Source organism: Malus sylvestris, chromosome 15 (assembly GCF_916048215.2).
Source record: "Malus sylvestris chromosome 15, drMalSylv7.2, whole genome shotgun sequence".
In the NCBI taxonomy this organism is placed as follows: Eukaryota; Viridiplantae; Streptophyta; class Magnoliopsida; order Rosales; family Rosaceae; genus Malus; species Malus sylvestris.
Window position 1 is genome coordinate 47625251 of NC_062274.1, and position 23354 is coordinate 47648604.

General features: G+C 41.2%; 1 pseudogene; it reads right to left on the reverse strand.

The window, feature by feature from the left end:
- Positions 1 to 14587, reverse strand: LOC126601763 (uncharacterized; annotated as a pseudogene).
- Between the last annotated feature and the right edge of the window lie 8767 nt (positions 14588 to 23354).

Here is a 23354-nt window from a genome sequence, read left to right on the forward strand (position 1 = left end):
TACATCAAGAGCAGTCGTTGCACGTTAGAAAAAGTCCAAGTGAAACAAAACAAGAATGCAGTTGGCTCAAAGTATAAAGGAGCACACATTTCATAAAGTAAACTTGCTCATTTTTCAAGATATCATACATTATACTTTACATGATATACCTTGTGCTTCTTATGCCTCCCCATTCCACCCCTAGCACTACTGAAGCTTGCTACCTGCTCATCATTCTCATCGTCCAAAGGTAAACCCTTGATTTCATCATAGAAATTGTCCGTCAAACCAAGTAATCTAAGAGAAACAAGTTCAGAATAGTCTTCCATCAACAAATCTTACATAAAAATAAATTTGGAATAATTGAAAAAGAATATCATAAAATAAATTCTTAAGTGTGCATACCCATTTCTTGACTTCTTTAAGTGTTTCTCTCTCTGTTTCTCTTTCTTTGTAATAGGAGCACGCTTAAAATGTACCTCTTCTTGTCGTTCACGTTCATCCCTCTTTGCCCTGTATCGGGCTAGTTCTATACAATCTGTAAATATCAGCAAAAAGCAGTTACGAGAATAGTAAATCCAGCCATCATGCCTGTTACCCCTATAAAAATAGGCCACAATAAGCCTCTTCAGGCCTCCCCTCCAAATCATCCACCAGTTCCCTCACAAAAGCACTTTGCTTAGCTTATCGTAGAGTATTCTTATCCCTTCTCAATGCATTTTTGTCCTGCTTTGACAACTTATCTTCCTCCATTGAAGTCGGGGCAAATTTGGGGGGTCGATACACATCATTATGATCTTACAATATACAAAATAGAAGAAGAAACCTCAAATATTGTTTGGCAGGTGACAAAAGAGGAATTCAAACATTGTACTGATGCACATTTCACCTTAGAATTCACATCTGTTTTGCTAACAAGCATTTCAGGGTTAGGGCGGTATCTCAACAAATCATCTGTTTGCCAAGGCACACTGGATTGTGGTTCATTTCCACGTGGCCTTACATCTTCAGTTGTGCTTGAAGTAGCCTTCGTAAGCTTCTCAACTTGGTATTGGAGCTTCTTGTTAATGGGTCGAATATGTTGCAAAAGAAAAAGGTGAGAATCGATTGATACGGAATACACAGTTACTAGAATGACAAAGAAAAAGAAAAAAAATGATCACCAGAGGCCCATACCTTTTCCAGAAACAACCTTATCTCCACAAGGTTACGAACAATGAGATGCCCATTTATTGAAAACCCTTTAGCCTTCCGAAGTAAGTAATAGACAAGTGACTGGCAATAGTTTAGAAGCAGCAAATGCTTGGCTTCAAGATAGCTTATCCCGTCTACTGTTGGATAATTATTTGCTTTCACCTGATATGTTTGTACCATACTTGACCAATCCCGAAACTACTGAGCACCGGTCAACGTTATACCGTCAAGGACCCAGAAGAGCTTCCCTTCAACCAGGAGGCCAATCACACTGCGACACGTGTTGACATCAGAAGCCAACCACAGCGCGACACGTGTCAACATCAGAAGCCAATCGCAACACGACACGTGTCAATGTTAGAACAAAACTAGAAACTCTCTTCTATGAATAGGGATCATTCTCCCACAATAATCTCTAATGTCATTTTGTACTAAACTATTCATTAGAACTCACAAAATGAGAGCTTGAACCTATGTATTTGTGTAAACCCTTCCCAATTAATGAGAACTCCTCTACTCCGTGGACGTAGCCGATCTGGGTGAACCACGTACATCTTGTGTTTGCTTCCCTGTCCCTATTCATTTACGTACTTATCTTCACTAGTGATCGAAGCAACCAAGCGAAGGTCACAAACCTGACACTTTCTGTTGTACCAAAGTCCTCGCTGATTTTGTGCATCAACATTTGGCGCTGTCTGTGGGAAAGACACTTACTCCCACTCTCTTCAGCTTTGTTAAGCTGGTTTCCACCGCTCGTACACTTTCTTTTGGCCAAACATCTCTCTCCAACATGGGGAGCCAAAGAAGCCATAGCATACAAAATGACACCCCCATTGGACCTAGTATGAAGCAACGAAAGCAGGAAGGAAATAGAGTTACTTTTCAAGCTAAAGTCGATGAGTTAGAAGCTCAGAACAACAAGATAGTGACGAGGAACGAGGTCCTCCAAGAGCAGTATGAAAAACTTTTCGAGATGCTTCACGAGGCTAGGCATGCTCAAGCACACAAGCTCGTCGCCCCTGCTGAGGTCAACAATCATCTGAATGCCCCCCAACACGGAGGGTCATCGATATCCAACACGGACATCCCTGATAGGGATCGAGCTACACATCAATGTGATAATCAACATGAGATTTCTCTCAACCCAGCTGTTTCAACCTGAAGCAGAAGGAGTAGAGGAAAACACCTCCTCATAGAAGGAGTGGAAGGATCAAAAGTCGTCTATCGCGATTGTCGAGACTTCCTAAAGCAACGTCGAGAGAATCCCATCCACATAAGCTCGAAGATCAATGACCCAAGAGTTTCTGAAAGACTCGGTCCTCTCCCACGACCCAGGCCAGTAGTTAATTTAGGGAATGAGCAACAAGTCCCAGAAGAACATGAAGGTACAGGGGACTCGGAAATGTTCCGACATACTCACTCTAGGAGTCAGTGTGACGAGTCCAAGGAAAAATCATGTTATCTTGATCAAACTTTCCTACTTCCAAGAGGCGATGGGGACTTACGGAAGAAAACTTCAGTGATGCACAACTCCACTCAGGACCCCCTCGTCCTATAGCTCCTGGAGGAAGTAAACAAGTTGAAGGCTGAACGTCAAGCCGAGATACCTGACTGGAACCAACCCAGGCCTGGCCCCCTCACAAGAAGGATCCTCAACACCCCCCATCCAAGCGAAGACAAAGCAGAAGCTTGACTTACAACTCTATACTGAAAGGGAAGACCGGATTGAACACCTTAACCTCTTTGAGTCCACCATGGTATACCGGAGACACACCGATGAAGAACGGTGCCTTCTCTTCCCCTCCACCCTCTCTGGCGGAGCTTTAAACTGGTATTGCCGTCTTCCACCCGAGACGGTAGACTCATTTGAAGAGTTGAGGAAGTTGTTTGTTTCTCAACATATCTTCCAGACCGATCGCTTGCATTCCGCAGATGACTTGTACACTATTCGCCAGAAGCCGGACGAGTCATTACGAAAGTATGCTGGCCGCTTCAGCCATGAGTATTCCCGCTGCTCTGAGGCAGATGACAAGACCGCCTTCAAGGCCTTCATGGCAGGCTTACGTGACTGTTTCTTCAAGTACATGATCAATGCCAACACTTGGAAGACTTACTCTGAGGTGATGGCACAAGCTTACAACCATGCCTCTGCCGAGGCAATGACATATCAAGGGAAACCCCCTACAGTCATCCCTTATCAGCAAGTAGGGAGTGGAGGCCAGATCCAACCGAATGAAAAGACCTCAACCTTCCAAACAGTAGCAGCACACCCCCCGGCCTCATTTAATGCTTCGCCAAGTCAGTAGACATATCAATCCCAGGGCAAAAGGAAAGATTTCCATCCTCACCAATCTCATTTTAATAAAAAGAATAAGAGGCACTATCGCGATAACTCAGTATATCGTCACAATAACACCCATCCCCAGACAGTCAACGCAGTGGGCCAATCGCGTGTCAAGACAGGCCCTACCCCGAGGTATGAGACATACACACCTTTGAACGCTACATGCGCGGCCATCTACCACAGTATAGCTTACCTGATACTAGAGCCAAAGCCAAGGCAGCCAGATTACAAGTCCACGAAGAACACGGGCGTGTTTTGCTGCTACCACGAGTATAATGGCCATGACGGCGAGAAGTGCATCATCCTCCGTGATCATATCGAAGCTTTGGCACGTGAAGGAAAAATTGATCAGTTCATTCTTCACCCTCCAAGGGATAACCGTAACCAACGCCAGGTGAATGTGATATACTCCATAAGCGGCGGCACACCCATGTCTGAATCTTCTAATAGGGCCATGAAAAACAGTGAACGAACTTTGAGACATGGCCATCAAGTGTTTCACGTGGAAGACATTAGGGGAGGCAAGTATCAAAAACCTAACTGGGATCCAATATGTTTCTACCCTGAGGAAGAAAGAGGTATCATCTACCCTCACAACGATCCGCTGATCGTGGAGGCTCATATAGCAAATTTTGATGTGAAACGAATCCTGATAGACATAGGTGCTTCAGTCAATATCATGTTTGCTGAAGCTTTCAAGGCACTTAATGTAGCTGAACACTTGCTCGATCGCTCGATTTCTCCTCTGATAAGCTTCTCTGGCGATATCGTGCAACCTTTAAGGAGTATACACTTACCCTTCACCATTGGTACAGGCCCCTACACAGCTACTATTACCACTAACTTCCTAGTGGTCAATTGCCCGACGACATACAATGTCATCTTTGGGCGCACAGGCATCAGTGATTTCAAGGCCATGGTATCCACACATATGTTATTGATGAAGTTTCCAACCCTTTTTGGTAATGGATACATCAGGGGAGATCAACTTAGTGCTCGATCATGTTACAACACTTTAGTTAAGTAACAACACTTGCCTATCCCCAAGGAGACCCTCTCTATACATAACCAGGTAGTAAAGACCAGTCCAGATGAAGCCAACTCGGATCTTCATGATGGCAACAGTCAACCCGACGACCCTCGAGATGACTCATTCACCCAGCAAGCACAACCCGCTGAAGAGTTAGAGAATGTCTCTATCTCCAAAGACCATCCAGATCGCATGGTGAAGATTGGCACCACTTTGTCAACACCCCTTCGGTTGTCGCTGATCTCCTTTTTGCAAGAGAACGCCGAGGTTTTCGCTTGATCATATAAAGATATGCCGGGCATCTCTCCCGATATCATCTGTCACCACTTGAGTATTGATCCCAAGACCAAACCAATAAAACAGAAGCGAAGATCTTATGATGTTGAACGATACGAGGCGATGAAAGCAGAAGTTGAAAAACTCAAGGACATAGGTTTCGTCCGTGAAGTCAATTACCCAACATGGGTAGCAAATGTTGTCCTTGTTAAGAAAAATCCGACCAAGGAAAGTCTCCTGCTTCAAAAGGTCTTATGGAGAATGTGTGTCGACTACACCGACCTAAACAAAGGATGCCCGAAGGATAGTTTCCCCCTTCCTCTCATTGATAGACTTATAGACTCTACGGTAGGGTGTGAGCTCTTGAGCTTCATGGACGCTTATTCAGGATACAACCAAATCCTCATGAACCCCTCAAACCAAGAACACATAGCCTTCACTACTGACAGGGGACTATATTGCTACAAAGTCATGCCTTTCGGCCTAAAGAATGCAGGAGCAACTTATCAGAGACTGGTCAATTTAATGTTCGCCGAACAGATTGGGAAAAGCATGGAAGTTTACGTTGATGATATGCTAGTCAAGAGCAAACATGCTGACCAACACATCACCAACCTATCTGAAACTTTCACCATTCTAAAGAGGTATCGAATGAGGTTGAACCCCAACAAATGTGCCTTCGGCGTGGGATCTGGCAAATTCTTAGGCTTCATGATTAGCCAACGAGGCATTGAAGCTAACCCCGAAAAGATCAAAGCAATCCTCGACATGAAAGAACAAGTAACTTCAAAAGACATCCAAAGCCTTACTGGCAAGGTGGCAGCCTTAACCAGATTCATCTCTAAGGCCACAGACAGATGTGCTCATTTCTTCAAAGCACTCAAGGGAAATAAGAAGTACATTACATGGACGGAGGAATGTGCCAAGGCATTCAGGAACCTCAAAGAGTACATGAGTAAAGCCCCTCTGCTCTCAAAACCAGAAGTTGGTGGCACTCTCATTATCTATCTATCGGTCTCGGCTTCAGCAGTCAGTTCTGTTCTTATCCGAAAGGACAGTGGTGTCGAACGGCCCATCTACTACGCTAGCAAGGCCCTACAAGATGCGGAGACACGATACTCCAACATTGAGAAATTAGCTCTAGCATTGGTCATGTCTGCTCGAAAACTTCGCCCTTATTTCCAAGCACACGCCATCATCGTGCTTACCAATCACCCTATTCGACAGATACTTCAGAGTCCTGACACGTTTGGGCGAATGATCAAATGGGCGATAGCATTGGGTGAGTTTGACATCTCCTACCAACCAAAACCAGCCGAAAAGGGTCAAGCAGTAGCAGATTTCATCGCCGACTTCACATATCCTGTTGACATTGCTTCTACACCTGAAACAATAGCTTTATTACCATCGGAAGCTCAGAAGATAGAATCAACAACCCCAGCATGGAGTCTATATGTTGATGGCTCATCCAACCAACAGGGCTGCGGAGCAGGATTAGTCCTCACTACCTCTGACAAAATGGCGATAGAATACGCTCTTCGTTTCAAATTCAAGGCATCGAACAACGAGGCCGAATACGAAGCCCTTCTAGCAGGCTTACGTTTGGCCCAGCATCTTGGAGTTAAACAAATTGATATCTTCAGTGACTCCCAATTAGTGGTCAACCAAGTCACGAACAACTTTGATGCTAAGGATAGCTCCATGGCAGCATATCTTGCGCAAACACGACTTTTGCTCAAACACTTCCACTACCAGATCACCCAAGTTCCTCGAGCGGCAAACAGTCATGTAGACGCTCGCCTCGGCAGTGGAAGACAAGATTGGGAGAAAAATTCATGTCGAATTGTTGGCAGCACCAAGCACCATGGTCGCGGAAGTGTGCAATTTACAACAAGGAGATAGTTGGATCACCCCAATTTATAAATTCCTTGCCCATGGCACCCTCCCAAATGACAAAGTCCAAGCTAAGCAGATTCGATACAAGTCTGCTCGCTACCTGATCATTAATGACCAACTCTACAAGCGCGGTTTTACCCTGCCCTACCTAAGATGCCTTACACCTGCGGAGGCGGAAATTGTCATTCGGGAAATATATGAAGGAGTCTGCGGAGATCATGCTGGGTCTCAATCCCTAGCACACAAGACTTTTCGCCAAGGATACTATTGGCCAACACTCCACCAAGATGCCATCAGAATATCTCGCTCATGTGATAAGTGTCAACGCTACGCAACTATCTCTCACTCCCCTCCCGAGCCGCTCACTCATATGATCAGCCCTTGGCCCTTCGCCCAATGGGGACTTGACTTGATCGGCCCAATGCCTGCAGGGAAGGGCAAGGTCCGCTATGCAATCGTTGCAGTTGACTACTTCACAAAGTGGGCTGAAGTAGAACCTTTGGCAACCATTACTGAGGCAAAAATAGAAGCCTTCGTATGGAAGAACATCCTCTGCAGATTCGGCATTCCCAATGCGATAGTTACGGACAATGGACGGCAATTTGACAACAAGAACTTCAGGATGTTATGCTCTAAGTTCAACATCAACTTATGTTTTGCCTCTCCAGCCCATCCCCAGTCTAATGGACAAGTCGAGGCCGTTAACAAAATAATCAAGCACACTCTGAAAACTAGCTTGGACAAAGCTAAAGGTTGTTGGCCAGAATTCGTACCCCAAGTTCTTTGGTCATACCGCACTTCATATCGGACTTCCACAGGAGAAACTCCATTCTCACTTGCTTTTGGTACAGAAGCAGTTATCCCGGTTGAGCTTGAGCAAGCAACATACCGAATCCAGAACTACATGCAGAGTGAAAACGACAAACAACTCACCCTCAACCTGGATCTAGTCGAGGAACACAGAAATCAGGCTCACCTAAGGAATGTCGCCTACAAGCAGCGCATCTCCAACTACTACGACTCAAGGGTCAAACCTCGCTCCTTCAAAGTGAGAGACTGGGTACTGAAGAAAAGATTACTCTGTGATAGAGTCTCGAGTGAAGGAACACTCAGTCCTAACTGGGATGGACCGTTCGAGGTCGTCGGCATCAGCCGTCCTGGCTCCTACAAGCTCAGAAGCTCCGACGACAAGACTCTTGGCCATCCATGGAATGCTAACCACTTGAAGTACTATTACAAATAGACTCACATTGTACAAGTGTTAAGCTACAGTCGTTCGACATCCTATGTAACAAAGACCATTTGGTATGAATTCAATAAAGAGGTGATTTAGCCAACTCGGCCCTAAACTCTTTTACATTCTGAGCAATGAAACACTCAAGTGTTGAAGCTTCAACGTAAATGTTTCCAATACAAAACAAAATCTAAGTATGTGTCAACAAGACTATACAAAGGATCTACATCATACATTCCAACACATTCATACATAAACATCATACATTCCAATACATTCATACATAAACATCATACATTCCAACACATTCATACATAAACATCATACATTCCAACACATTCATACATAAACATCATACATTCCAACACATCCATACATAAGCCAACTGTGCTTTGAAATGGTTCAACACACTTTGTGTCATTCGACATTTGCCACAATGTGCCTCGACACCTTGCCCTTATTCTCACCAACTAGGTGATGAAGGAACTCACATTCGTACCACCAACTAGGTGATGAAATGTACAACCCGTACTCTAATATTATTTGGAAACTTGCCACCCTTATCACCAATCAGGTGAAGAAGGAACTCTCCTTCATGCCACCAACCAGGTGATGAAATGTACAACGCGTACTCTCCTTCATGTCACCAACCAGGTGATGAAATGTGATGAAAGGTGATTAAGGAATTCACATTCGTACCACCAACCAAGTGATGAAAGCAACCCACCATTCATTCCACTAACCAGAAGACGAGTGGTACAACTTGTACATGTGAACTCCTAGCATTCACAAATAATAAAAAACCATCAAGCTTTACAACTCAACTAGGGGAGCACTTATGCCTAACAAGAGCTATAGTCACCAACAAAGTCTTATTGCAAGCCAACAATGGCTTCAGTGCATGGTATACGAAGATCAAGCTCTTCAGCCTTCTTGCATCTGCTTCAGACATTTCTCCTCTGTAACAATGCAAACACTACAACTCATAGAAAGCTTCACACACTCTTGATCAAGACTGTTCGAAGCAAATTCAATTTATATGGTTCATCCACACCTTCGACTACTACAAGATGTGGCTTGCATCACAATCTCTCGCTTAACAGTATGGAAGCAAAATTTGTATACGTTGTCTCTTCCACATTTTCAAATTTCTAGTTTTCCCAAAAAAAAAAAAAAAAAAAAAAAAAAAGGGAGGAAATTGGAAATTGGGAAATTCAACAAAGCTTCATCAATGGAACACAACTACAATCCTCAAAAGCTTCACACTATCTTCATCAAGATAGTGTGAAGCAAGATCAATTTATGGTGCCAACAAAAGCTTCATCAATGGAGGACAAATATCAATCTCAAAAGCTTTGCACTATCTTCATCAAGATAGTGTGAAGCAAAATCAATTCATGGTGCCAACAAAAGCTTCATCAATGGAGGACAAATATCAATCTCAAAAGCTTTGCACTATTTTCATCAAGATAGTGTGAAGCAAGATCAATTTATGGTGCCAACAAAAGCTTCATCAATGGAGGACAAATATCAATCTCAAAAGCTTCGCACTATCTTCATCAAGATAGTGTGAAGCAAGATTAATTTATGGTGCCAACAAAAGCTTCACCTATAAAGCTTCAACCCCAAAGCTTCACCTATAAAGCTTTAACACCAAAAGCTTCACCTATAAAGCTTCAACCCTTCAACACCAAAGCTTCACCTATAAAACTTCAACACCAAAGCTTCACCTATCAAGCTTCAACACCAAAGCTTCACCTATCAAGCTTCAACCCCAAAGCTTCACCTACAATACAAAATTTCAACACCAAAACATATAAAAGCTTCACACACTCTTCATCAAGATAGTGTGAAGCAAAATCAATTCATGGTGCCCAACAAAGCTTCAACCTCAAAGCTTCACCTACAAAGCTTCAACACCAAAGCTTCACCTACAAAGCTTTTAAATATATATATATATATATATATATATATATATATATATTATTTTTAATTTTTATTTTTTCGAAAATTCGAAAATTCAAAAATTCGAAAATTTGAAAATTAAAAAAAAAAATAATAATAAAAAAAAAAAAAAAATGCCTAGGCCTCCTCTTCTTTGGGCCTAACAACTTTCATAACAAATATATATGAAGAAGGAGTTTTGGGCTACCACTTAGAAAGGAAATGCCTCATTCGTCAACTCCCTCGACCAGAGACTTGGGGGACTCCTACCATATGCTACTGCACCTTGATACTCGGAAGTCTCACGACCACTCAGTGACTTGGATTTTTCAAGTCTCCAAACGAGAAGTTTTCCTCACTCGGGAAATTAAGGGAGCACTACCTCAACCTACATGTTTCACTCACAAAGTTTCAACAGACAAGCTTCAACAAAAGGAAAAATTCAAAGAACTTAGTGAAGAAGGCCTTGGTGTATTTAACACAATACGTTGAAATGAAGCAAATCTTGTTTATTGATATTTCCGATAAGTTACAAATATGTACATATACATGAATCAAAATAAACAAACAAGAGGGAGCCTTCACAAAGGTTGCTCAGGGGAAGTCTCAGCAGTCGGTGGAGCCCCAGAAAGAGAAAGCACCGGAGGGTGGTTATCCGGAGCCTCAGTACTGGACAGAACCCCAGAAGGAGGAGGCATCAGAGGTTGATCATTTGGAGCTTCATTACGCGGTACAGCCCCAGAAGACGATGGCAATAAATGCCTTTGGAACAAACCCATAAACCGCTGATGATCAAGTAAAACATGACCATCAGATTCCTTCATCTGGTCAAGCTTCCTCTTCATGTTTATAGCATAGTCATGTGCGAGCTGGTGCAACTGTTTATTCTCATGCTTGAGCCCTCTAATCTCCTGTTTGAGACTTATCACTTCAGCAGCCAATGATTCAACTTGGCGGGTTCTAGCAAATAGGCGTTGGGCCATATTAGACACAGAACCTGCACACTGAACACTAAGAGCCAGAGAATCCTTAACAGCCAACTCATCAGACCGTTTGGAAAGTAGTTTGTTATCTTTGGGAGTGAGAAGGTTCCTGGCCACCACCGCAGCGGTCATATCATTCTTCATCACATAATCCCCAACGGTAAGAGGACCAGTAGGGGATATGAAGGATGGGCGCCATATATTGTCTGGAGAAGGCGTGGCTGTCTCTTCTCCAAGGTTCAAGTCAAAACGACGGTCGGATGGGCCAGACATTTTCAAAGGTGTTGAAGAAGGAAGAGGTCAGACAAATCAAGATCTTAGAAGTGCAAGAAGGGAGCTTCTACTGGTGGAGATTCAAGTGTGCTGTGGAACTTAATGCCAACCTCTATAAAAATCTGCACTTGACGGAGCTTCAGAAATCGAAAAGGCGTTTGCTTTCTCGAAAGCTGAGCTGCTCAGAGACCACGAGGGCCGATCTCAGAAATCGAAGAAGCACCTGCTTTTTCAGCCTCGTCAGCACCTGTCACATACACACTCAGCTTTGCGGAAATTACGGGCAATCTGTCGAAGATTTCTGGTGAAGTAGAAAGCACGTGAATCTTACTGTTCAATCACCACTCTCCACACGCACCATCAACTCCTTGAGTACCACATATAACTTTGCCAAAGATCTCTGACAAAGTTTAGGCACGAGAATTTCGAAGTTCCAGCTAACCTACTATTACCCACAAGGGTAAAGGAACATCACCATTGCTTGACAACTGGAAAGTCCCTATGTGTGTCGACCTCCGTGTTCTATGGCAAGACAGGCTGGGAAGAACGTCCAACCTTTACTCACATTCGAGAAAAGACTCCCAACATAATTACTTTCTCAAAAACCGAAACGGCACCGCTTTCCGAATCTCGAGAGCCAGATCCCCGACGGGATTGCTTGTTCGAAAACCGAAGAGGCACAGCTCTCAGAACTTCGAGAGCCAGATTTCCTTAGATAAAGCTTGTCTGTAATCTTCACACGCAACATCAGCTTTCCAGATACCACATACCACTTTTTCAAAGTGCTCTAACAAAGTTAAAACACGTGAAGCTGGCAGCTCCCACTACATTGCTGTGACCAAGAAGGGTAAAGGAATAACATTACTACTTGTTATTGGGAAATCCCTATATACATCGACCTCCCTCCTCAACGGACTGGCAAACCTGCAAAAATGCTCAACCCTTTCTCGCATTCGAGAATGCACTCTCAACATAACCTCTCGAAATACTCAGCTTTATTTCCCCCCGATAATACCTCAGCAAATAAGCTACACCAAAAACAAGAGTATCTCATATCATCAGGGTCGAAAGCAAGAGTATCCCATATCATGCTTTCTCCCTGTCATTGTCTTCGTCCTGCATGACAAAGAGAAAGAGAGCAGTCAGTCGGAACCTGAAATCAAACCTCCAATCTGGAACTGACTGCCTGAGACCTTTGCCTGGTTGCTTACTTAGCATTGCTTTCGAGAACTTATCCTCAACTGCTGTCAAGGTCAAGAATTCCACAGGCAAATACCTCATGACAGTTGATCAGATATTGGCTCTTTACACTGAAGCTGCCAAGCGTGGATGAGTCACTATGAAGGAATGTTCTGAATGACCATTTAAATGCAAAGGTTGCACACCACTTCTGCCATGCAAAAGATTGAAGTAGAAGGTTCAACGGTGAGCTGAAACAGATCACTACAGCATGACACCTTTCCATACCACATTCACTATTCCGTCAACAGCAAAAGTATCCCATATCATTAAGGTCGAACGTACTCTAGATTTAATGGACTTGTTTTGACCCTCAAATTCTTGAGTCGGCCTTATACTCTGAAGGGAACCAGAAAACCCTCCAGCACAGTTCAAGAATAAGCCTGTGGAAAGTTACTTCTTCAAAAGCAAAAGTATCTCATATCATCTCTTCTTCATTTGCTTCTCCTTATCCTGGCAGCTGAATGAGAGACAAGGAGAAGGAGAACAATCAACCGGAAGCCAAAGTCAAACCTCCGATCCTGGGTTGCTTGCTTGGAAGTTTGACTGCTTACCTTGTTTGTCACCTATTTCGGTAGATCTCCTAGCTTGGCGACTTGGGGGACTCCTACTATAGGGTTTGTATCGCACTTGACCAAGCCCGAAACTACAAGTAAACTTTAAGTGAAATTGATACATTACCTTGTGCATCTTCATCGGTTAAAGATACCACCCATGGATGGAGGAAAAATACTTCCAGAGAAGATGCCACATCTACATATGAGACAGATAAGGCACGTGAAAATGATACCACACTTCGGTACTTAGAAGTTTCGTGATTACTCAATGGCTTGGATCTTGCAAGTCCCCAACCGAGGAGCTTCCCTCACTCGGGAACTTAGGGGAGCACTGTTTGTACCATACTTGACCAATCCCGAAACTACTGAGCACCGGTTAACGTTATACCGTCAAGGACCCAGAAGAGCTTCCCTTCAACCAGGAGGCCAATCACATTGCGACACGTGTCAACATCAGAAGCCAATCACAGCGCAACACGTGTCAACATCAGAAGCCAATCACAACACGACACGTGTCAATGTTAGAACAAAACTAGAAACTCTCTTCTATAAATAGGGATCATTCTCCCACAATAATCTCTAATGTCATTTTGTACTAAACTATTCACTAGAACTCACAAAATGAGAGCTTGAACCTATGTATTTGTGTAAACCCTTCACAATTAATGAGAACTCCTCTACTCCGTGGACGTAGCCGATCTGGGTGAACCACGTACATCTTGTGTTTGCTTCCCTGTCCCTATTCATTTACGTACTTATCTTCACTAGTGATCGAAGCAACCAAGCGAAGGTCACAAACCTAACACTTTCTGTTGTACCAAAGTCCTCGCTGATTTTGTGCATCAACATGATACATTTGACATGGAGAAGAAAACAAATGAAACATGTGCTTTTTGATGCAAATCATGCTTGTTGTAGTAACATGCCAATGGGATTCCTATAATCTCCAATTATTAAAAGATTGCTGCAAAAATTGGAATATTTCACGAAGAAAACATAGCTTTATAGTCGAATGGTTTTTATCCCTCATTATTATTAAACCTCAGGGAAGTAAACTATCAATCTAGAAACAGTTTTCCTACAATCTACAAACTGGCAGAACAATTTCGAAACAAGATTTTTCGACCGAAACAAACGAAGTGATAGCGAAACTAAAACGACCCCAGAAGAGGGAACTCTTTCACCTTTGCAATTAAAGCTTGGACTTTTACCGTGACTATATCTAATCCTTTCTTCATTTCTCTCAAAAGCAGCAAGCTGGGGAGCTTCTCTGAAAAACGAAAGCAACATGAAGTAAATATCATACATAATTTGTATATCGAAACCCAATTAGCATAATTGCAGAGTGAGAAATTGAACTTACTGCTTTACTCTTTTGTCGGGGATTGCGTTTGAATTTGAAGCGTCTTCCATGCTTGTGAAGTTTCAGATTTCAAAACCCTAAAGGTCGTTCAAGACGTAAAGCTTGATGAGAAAGAATATGAACTAGAAGAAAATGAGGAGGAAGAGAGAAACTTGTGTCGTTGCCTACGAGAGGAAGAGAGGAGGCGGGACTGGAAAAACCCTTGCTGTTCAAATTGAGGTTTTGGGTTTTGTTTTACTTTTTTTTTTTAGGTTTTAGAGCCTATAGATTAAAGATAAATTAGGTTTGATTAGATTAGCAATGTGATTGTGTATATCCTAGTGTATCTAGCGATATCTTGTATATTCCTTTAGCTAAATAGCTAAAATGGTCCATGATATTTGCATAACTTATCACTTTGGTCCCTAACATTTCAAATCGATAAAAGTGGTCCCTGAGATTGTCCACCATCCATCGTTTTTGTCATTCCGTTAAAAACTCCGTTAAGTGTCCTAGAGTTCTTGACCGGAAGTTTGAGCAATTTTCAAAGCTTCGTTACTCAAGCGTTTTTTAACCAAATTCGACCCATAATATATCAAAATGAAGATAAGAAAGTGTAGAATAAGATTATACCTATCCGGAAGCCCAATGGATGCCGGAGATGGCTGGAAAATAGCCTCAAAGTTGACTAGGCCGAGGGAAAACTGGAAAACTCGCCGGAAACTAGGTAAACTTTAAACGTTCATAACTTTTTCAATACTAAACGAAATCAAGTGATTCAAAAAACTAAAATCATACTTCTCGACAAGACAAAGAGAGTGGTACATTTTTAGATGGATAAATCGCTGTGGTTTGGCCGAAAAACGGCTCGAAAGTGGCTAATTCGAGACCAAGATAGCCACTTTCGAGCCATTTTCTGGCCAAACCACAACAATTTAGCCATCAAAAAAGGTATTATTCTCTTCGTCTCATCGAGAAGTATGATTTTCATTTTTGAATCACTTGATTTTGTTGAGTATTGAAGAAGTTATGAACGTTTAAAGTTTACCCAGTTTATGACCAGTTTTCCAGTTTTCCTTCGGACTAGTCAACTTTGAGGCTATTTTCTGGCTATCTTCGGCAGCCACTGGCCTTCCAAATAAATATAATCTTATTCTACACTTTCCTATCTTCATTTTGATATATTATGGGTCGAATTTGATTAAGAAACGATTGAGTTACGAAGCTTTGAAAATTGTCCAAACTTTCGGCCAAGAGCTCCGGGACACTTAATGGAGTTTTTAACGGAAGGACTAAATGATGGATGGTGGACAATCTCATGGACCACTTTTATCGATTTGAAATGTTAAGGACCAAAGTGATGAGTTATGCAAATCTCAGGGACCATTTTGGCTATTTAGCCTATTTTTTTTTAGTAGTTAATATCCTATTAGAGTTGTAATTCTAATAGGGTAAGGAATTAACATTTCCTACTACTATAAATAAATGTACAATGGGGTGGAATATAACACACCTCACAATTACACATATCTCTTTCTCTCTTTATTCCGTACATTCCCTCTCTCTCTAGCTTCCATAATTGTTCAGTAAATTATGTCTACAACACATTATCAACATGTTCTTGACGCTGCGCTATATAGAGTTTATTTTTCAATTAGGGGAGTATTACGTTTTAATCATTCTTTTTTATGATTAATTTATTATTTTATTGAATTGATCTACATGCTATTGATTCAATTTAATTTTTCTGGGTTGAATGTGATACAACACATTGAAGATGCAATTCTAGCTTTCTGAGAAGGATGTTCTACAAATTCAAAGGCTTTTGTAGTTTTCTACCAATCAGGTACACTTAAAATAAAGTAAGATGTTTGAAACAACCATGAAGCATGAAAACATTCCTCATGATGCATGAACCCCTTACATTTATATTTACCTTCCGATATATGTATTGTATATGTTTATATATTTGTTTCATGCATCACGCAATTATATTTGTTATGTGGAATATGTGAGTCAAAATATATTCATAAATTAGAAGCAAATCTAGGGTTTGTAAAACCCTAACAATTTAAAAAAAAAACTAATAATAAAATAAAAGAAGGGAAAATTAGACACTATGGCATCACCACCGTTGGCAAAGTTGCTAGCCTGAAGCCCAGCTGACCATCACAGCAACCAGGCCTCAGCCTGGGGTCAATCTTGATAGGGCCTGAAGCCTCGCGCCCACCAAACCGTTCTGGTCCGATTGCCAGCAAGCCTTTGTGTCTGCTAAGCCTTGTTGTTGCCTCGGCCTGCAACCATTCCACCAGCCTAGTTGGCTGGATCCTTTCCCACAACCCGTGCCTCAATTAGCCAGCCCACGAGGCTGGGCTTAGTCCTCATGCAAACCCGTAGACCAGCACTTTGCTGGGCCTGACCCGTGCCTCCCCTTCAGCCCAAATCAGAAACCCAGCTGCAGCTAGGGTTTCTCTCGCACTCGTAGGCCTCTGGGCCTGCCCTATGCTATGGTCTCGGCCCAATCTCGCCAATAGCTTATTGCTAGGCTCCTATCATTCGGCCTGTGGCCTGAAGCCACTCTATAGGCTTTTATTGCAGCTATACCCGTGCCTTTTGCTCACGACACTTAGCCCATTTTTTGGGGTTATGGTATTTTCGACCCAACGTTATTATTTTAGCAATATTTTGCTTCTACGATCGACCCTGTTTGGTCCCAATAATTGAATTAATTAAAAGTAACCTGCAGTCCATTAATTTGATAATGAATCCAAAATTATTGACCTAAAGATCACTTTTGGATATTAACGATTCAATAATTTATTTTTATACTTTGAACCGTTGACTCACTTTCATAGTCCAGAAGCGCTCACACTTGAGTTCCTGAAGCAACTCAAATCCACAACACTTAAATCAACATATTGCATTCTATGTTCTTACAGAAACTTCTCCTTTATGAACTAAACGTTCATAAACTAAATTGAACCTGTAGTTTCAAATTTAGTGCCTTTAAAACCCGAAGTTTTCATAAAACAATACACCCATGAAAACCCAACTTTTTTCATGAAAACCATGTCTTAGAACTCAATTGTTCTAACTTTGATGCTTATGGATGGTTCATTCCCATAACACCAATCATAATCTTGTTCCCTCCAAGTTCAATGGAATGTCGAACCGTCACAAGTTCGATTTCCCTTATTTGGACGTTTCTAATAGAAATCACTTTTATGTGGGGTACAAGACATTGCCTAAAGCACACCATGATTACGTCTATGAATGAGTACAATTCTGAAGTTTATAAATCCGATCGAATTTTGACTAGAGAATACTTTTCTCGTCTTTCTATGTTTTTAACTCGCTTCTGAAGCAGCAGTATAGAAAGTAGAAGTTTACCAAATTCTCGGATCTGATTATTACCACAAACGTGAAAGAACGACATAAACTCGGTTCTGCTGGAGTCTATCGAATGGCTCGACCTAGTTCAATCACAACTTACCGAAATGTGGTGCCTTGCTTCAGCAGAGGTGCACCTAACGATGCTGCTCTGCTTCACCAGAAACCTATCGAACAGACCCTTCCAGCTTCGATTGGAGCCTACCGAATCCAATTCGAGGCCTGTCTCTTTCACGATCCAATTTCGTTTGTTTTTACAATGTCTGGTAGAATCAGGGCATTCCAATGTGTGGCATCATGCCCGAAGCATGATCTTTGGCACCTAAGACCTAAAAACTTCAAGAATAAGGAAAAATATTCCTGAACCTTAACCCTGCAGAATCTACTTCCATCTCGTTGGAATAGATCATTGGTTATGCACTTGTTCGTGCCCCTACCAATGTTGTTGAAGAGTACCATCCTCATAGTCAATATGTGAGACTAATTTTGCTCCACCAAACACTGTTAGAAGAGCATAATTTTGACATGGATGGCCTTGTTGGCCGAATCCCCTTAGTAAACCATTTACTTTGTGAACATTTTTCCATGTTCTTGGATTCAAGTTTAGTGTATGTTTTACTTATGGATAATCTTATTGATATTGTCTTCAAATACGGGTTAATTGAATCATGTTTATTGTATACATGTGACCGAATTCAATTAAACACATGATTAGGTAGGAATGTGGGAAAGTTAGTTGTTTGGATGAATGCAATACTATGCACACTAACTTTACACCTAAATCACATCTCTAAAAACAACTTTAGGTCTATCCAACCTAATTAAGAGCATTAGCACGCTCCTCGTTGTATGAATGGTACTGAATTACCATTTAATGGACTTTAAATTCTCCCTGTCATTGAGTTTTTAAGGATATTTGAGAGAATAATGATCATAAATGAAACCATCGAAGAAAATAGAGTGGAATATCTTTGCACCACCTCTAAAAATGAGCATGCAGTTTTGATTTGGGGCCAATGGGTTGTCTCTCAACTGGGAACACACCACCTGTGGTCGGCCTGGAGCCTAGTGATTGATCAGTTTACTTGCTTTGGCATGACCATTTGGGACACTTAGGTCGAATAATGATGCTACGACGCATCTCCTTACCCATCTTGTGCCTACAAGCACACTTTGCCAAACCTGCTCATTAGGGAAATTGATTTTCTATATCATTCCTCGCAAAGATACGAAATCACCCTTTTTCATAGTGGATTCACGGGAATATATGTGGACTAATCCAACCAAAATGAGAGTACTTTTGGCTTTGGTTGATAAATCGACAAACTGGTCACATGTTTGTCCACACACATTGCTGCTAAACCTCCTGGCTAATTAAGGGTTCACCACCCTACTTATTCCACAAAGTCCGTGAGACTGAATAATGCCGGAGAGTTTATATCAACGGTTTTTGATAAAGTATTGCATGTATTTTGGGTTTATAATTGAACATCGAATTCCCATATTCACCCCAGATAGCCTCGCCTAGCGATCATAAAGCGCAATTTAAATGATCGCCCGAATTTTGGTAAACGTACCAAGTTTTTAGTTTCTTCCTAGGGTTATGCAATCTTGTACGTAGTTATGTTGGTTTGCCTTAAGGCTCATTGCCACCCAACTTATATGACGTTACAATTGGTTACTGGGTATGAACTTGATGTTTTTCGTATTTACGTATTTGGGTGTGCATTCCATGTGCCAAGTTGTGTCGCCGCAACGTACCAACATAGGTCCTAAAAGAAGGATGTGAATCTTTGTCGATCATGATTCTCCTTCACACTAGCTCTCTTAGAGCCTTTGCACATGATCTCTTTACCGCTCATTTGCAGGTTATCACTTTAATGAGACAGTCTTCCCGCTGTTAAGGGGAGATAAGAACATCAATGTTTCTGTAGAACGGTGCAAAGTTGTGTGGACGTTGCCCACTATGTTTCATCTCGATTCCCATACCGCACAAGTGTGATAAGCAAGTGCGATGAATTCTAGCTTTCAGAATGTTGCTCCAAACGCATTCCTCTGATCAGCTAAAGTGACGAGATCATATACCAGCTGCAAACATGCCTGCAAGGATAGATGTACTTAACGGAAGTCGAGTCAACATCATTGGAAGGTGTGCCACCCCTATTAGACTGTTTAGAAGCCCCTGTTGGACGGTTCGGTACACTGGCGGATAGCCAATTAATATGTCTTGGCCTGGATCATGACATATCACTCGGTTCGTAGGATTTACTTCCCTAGAAGAGGAAGACACGACACAACAATGAATCTAAACTCGATCACTGTCTTATATCATTTCCATCTCATGAGATTAATTCGGATTACTCCCAAGACTTGAAGTTCTTGGTCCAGTATACTAGTTTGGATGCGCTAAATGGAATTGAAATGAGATTACCATCGATGATGTTTTCACTTATATGATAGCTATTGACATAAATGAAAAGTGACGATATCAAACCATGTTCTGTTGATTAAGTGACAACGTAAAACTGATTGGACAACCAAAATTACAATTTAGGTTAAATTCCTTACCAAAGTGTGTATTGAACCTGTCGTTCCTACACTGCCCAAGGTAACCCTGTTGTGTTACAAGTGAGAAATGAAGCGTCATGAGATGAATGAAATAGTGCGAAATGATGCACGCCTTATGGCGCAAGGTTTTTCTCAAACGTCATGTGATTGATAACAGCATTATGAAATGTGGTTAATGTTTTCTCCATGGGGATATAGATACGGAGATTGATATGTAAGTTCTCGAAGAATTACATGGACTGGTTCAAATAGTTCTAAAACCATGAAACACCCTCTTAACTTGTTTGAGGCGTTCACTTACAATCTGACGGATGTGGTATACCCATCTAAGTGATTATTTGATCACTCAGAGATATGAATTATTCCCTTGCTTGTTAAACTATGAAGTCTTATTCTTAATTACTAGAGTTATAGTTTATGTCGTTAATACGAATCTCACTAAGACTCCAGAAGAGCTTAAGAAAACTGTCTCACACTTGAAGATGGAATTTGAGATGAATGATCTTAGGAAAACTTGTTTATGCCTTGACCTGAAGTTCAAGTGTTGTTCTGACAGTACCTTGGTCTACCAGTCGAATTACACCCTGAATGTGTTACCTTTGAGTATACTTATGACCGTCCATACCTTATATGTAAATGAGACCATTGAAGAGATTATGGAATCCGAAATTCCATATCTAAAGTTCAATTTTGCGCTTCGTTGTACTTAGCTCATTGTATTAGACAGGACATCTCATTCGCTGTTGATTTATTGGTAAAGATGCAGCACCGTGCCTACATGTAACCATTGGATTGGTATTAAAGACGTACCTTAAAGGTACTACATGGTCAAATCCCAACGCATCTTGAGCAAATTCAACCCCCCGATCCTTAAAATGATGCTTGCCTTATTTGTTATGCTGACGCTGGTTACTTATCAAACCTGCACAAGGTAAAATCCCTAAATGGTTATGTCTTTATCGTTAGGGATATCGCAATATCTTGGATATCCATGATATGACCTTAGTTGAAAAATCTTCGAATCGTTCCCAGACTCACTTCATTTCACTATGCCACAAGTGAGACATGGTTAGTTCTTGTTGAACATATTCAAAGTACTTGCTGTTTTCATCCATCGTTGAGTCCCGATCTATGAAGACCATGTATCCACCCAACCAACGCATGATACATCAACGAAGTCAACGCCAAGATATATTACGTCTACATCTACATCAGTAAAACATCAGGAAATTGAAATCATGCAAGTCGATCCCATACAACCTTGTTGACCTTTACACGACGTCATTGCCGAAGTTAACCTTCCAGGAGCTTGTCTGAGGAATTGGTATGCCTAACTATCATGTGCAATGCTTGTAGTTCTCATTTGGAAGTTATGTCAAACTCATGGGGAGTATCCAGAAGTATACTCACTTTATCTTAATGTATTCTTTCTCTCTACGATTAGGAGCATTTTCCCACTAGGTTTTTGCTACCCAACTAGGTTTTAACGAGGGACCCATCCTGGGCTGATTATACCCATATGAGCTCTTCTACTTGCGTCCAAAAGACATATAGTTTTGACTTAATGCATATTTTCACTTTTCTTCTTAGTTTATGAGTTTTTCTCCTACCTTGGGTTTTACCATATCGAGGTTTTGTGAGTCTTACTTTTTTATGCATTCTTTCGTTGATCTAAGACTCGCATTTGTTCATTGTGCCGACGACTTCATCAACTGTACTTGCTTCATCACTGAAGACTTGATGCGCCATTCATTTAAGTATTTACACACTCAAGGGGGAGTGTTGCAGTCCTATTAGATTAGGAATGTGATTGTGTAAATTCTAGTGTATCCAGAGATATCTTGTATATTCCTTTTAGTAGTTAATATCCTATTAGATTTGTAATCCTAAAAAGGTAAGGAATTAACCTTCCCTACTACTATAAATAAAGGCACAACGAGGTGGAATAGAATACAACTCACAATTACACATCTCTCTCTTTCTCTCTCTATGCTGCACCTTCCATCTCTCTCTAGCTTTCACAATTATTCAGTAAATTATGTTTACAACAAGTTTTTGGCTTTTTAATTAAAAAAAGGGGCACACCTCTTTTTACTTCTTATACAACCTTTATTAATTTTCTTTTGATCTTCTTTAATTCATTTAATTTGACTGCTGCAAATTAAAAGGATGTGTAGCACACCCCTTTAAATAGAAAAATAAATCTTTAATCAACTATCTTTTTTTTTTTTTTTTGGTCAAGCGATAGATTTGTTCGATTAGGAAGCCGACCGTTCGAATCCACGTTGTGGTGCAAGGGCAACACTCCTCCCCATCACTATGGTAGATGGTCACTTGCTTTAATCAGCTATGTAAATGACTAGTATCTACAAGCTAAAGAGTAAGTTAAATATATATTTTTTTAACAAACGATAGTATCTACACTATAGGGAGATGGTGGGTTAGCAATAATGTGGTTCAAATTCGTATTTGGCGAGAATAGAACTTAAGACCTCTCACTTACAAGCGAAAGAAGAATAATACTAGATCGTAGTACTACGTGACAAAAGTAAGTTAAATTTTAACCTAAGTTAATATAACTAGTGGCTCATCGATTGGCACGTTTGGGACTTTCAAGTGAGCAATGAAGTGTGGGATTTGAACCAGGAGGATCCTCGTTGGATCCTCTTTGTGAGGATCCTGAAAATCCTCAAATCACATCCGTTTATTGTATATCGTACGGTTAAAAATCATTGTAAATTTTTATATTTAAAATTGAATATATATATTATCTGACAAAAACTGACCGCATGATGTACAATGAACGGATGTGATTAGAGAATCTCCGGGATCCTCACAAAGAGGATCCAGCAATGATTCTCTCGTAAATTTGAAGACCCCTTGATATCATGAGAGATCAGGGAAGAATAGTTTATCTTTATAACTAAGGTGCGAAACACTCTTTGTTTCTTCAACCGGATTAAAATTGTCGGCAATTTTTTTATCGAAGCCCTTTATTTTGCATCACATCCTCTATGTACTGTACCAATTTCAAATTCCTTTACATATGAATGTCGTACCTTGAACTAAAAAAACAATAACTATTACCGGAAGTGGTGATTAGCA